The sequence below is a fragment of the Myotis lucifugus genome, unplaced genomic scaffold (assembly GCF_000147115.1).
Source record: "Myotis lucifugus unplaced genomic scaffold, Myoluc2.0 scaffold_57, whole genome shotgun sequence".
In the NCBI taxonomy this organism is placed as follows: Eukaryota; Metazoa; Chordata; class Mammalia; order Chiroptera; family Vespertilionidae; genus Myotis; species Myotis lucifugus.
Window position 1 is genome coordinate 1479525 of NW_005871105.1, and position 1490 is coordinate 1481014.

Sequence of the window (1490 nt, forward strand, 5' to 3'; positions counted from 1 at the left end):
CTTCTCGAGGCGCCCCCGGGGCGCAGCGGAGGATGCGGCTCCGTTACGGAGGCGCAGAGGCTCCCGGCGGCGCGAGCATCGTGCCCCTGCTCTCCGCCTGCAGCCGCGGGTCTAGCCTGATCTCGAGCTCCCGCACCGGGTCCCCCCACCCACCCCCCACCCCGCGCTCCCAGGGGAGCCGGACGCAGCTGGAGCCGGTGACGCGCGTCCTCTCGGCTCGCAGGCCCCGCCCCGGCGGCGACCCGGCCCGGGCGGTGCGACCCCAGCGCACATTCCCGCTGCAGCCCGGCCCCCGAAAGCTCTCAGCGCCTAGGCAGTTTCCTGCGGCTCAGTGTACAGGCACGCATTTCTCTGTATTTGAGTAGAAACGTGTTTCCATCCGGTTTGCACCCTTTGGTTCCACGTTTTGGTTTCCAAGAGAATAAATCTAACCCCCTCCTTCAAGTGCAGGACACTTCAAATGTTTATCAGATAAGTGTGAGGACATCGACAAACTTCTGGTTCTGCTATTAGCCGCTCACCCCACCCTCCGCTCCCAGGCTTTTCCTTCTTTCTAGGCAAAACCACCCCAGTTGTTGCAAAGTTTTTCTCCACCTCTTCATTTCTTAGTAAGACCACAGACTCTCCAAGCTCTCTTCAAAGTGAGTTTTTCTTTTACCTTCCACCATCTCCCTCTGCAAAAAGCAGGGAGAATCTAAGGTTCTCTGTGTCCAAATGGGAGCAGGGACTCCGAAAAGCGCTGTAGGAAAGCTGTCACTCTGGAGGAATTTACTTATTTTACTCATATTCCAGGGACAGCAGACCCAGCCCGCTCTGCAGACCCAGACCAGGCCTGCTTGCCCTCCTCTTGCTCAGTCTCTGGGATTCCTTTCATACCTAGACATTGCCTTACACTTCACTTGGATCTCCAGATTTTTTCCCCCTTGATAACTAGATTGTCAGGCTCTTGAAGGCAAGATCTCTGCACCTCCAAGTGTCTTTCCCATAATTGTATTTAACAAAAGAAGACAGAGTCGTTATCTCTGTAAAGAAATACGCATGTAGAGGAATCATTGTAGAGAGAACATGGGCTTTGCCCAGCCGGCCTGACTCAGTGGTTGAGCGTCAACCTATGAACCAGGAGGTCATGGTTTGATTCCTGGTCAGGGCATATGCCCAGGTTGCAGGCTCAGGCGGGGTGCAGGAGGCAGCTGATCAATGACTCTCTCATCATTGATGTTTCTCTCTCTCCCTCTCCTTTCCTCTCTGAAATTATATATGTATATTTCCATGACAGGCTTTATCTTCATATCAAGGTTTAAACCCCTGATCTCTGAGTTAAGAGTTGTACAATCATGTGCAAATCATTTAAGTCACTACTCTTGGTCTCATTTGTAAAACAAGGATTTCTATCTCTGGAGTTCATTCTTGCCATGCCTACAAAAAACCTATATCGGCTACCTCTGAGAGCTGGATAGAACAGTGAACAATGTCAAGTAGGGATTAGTAGA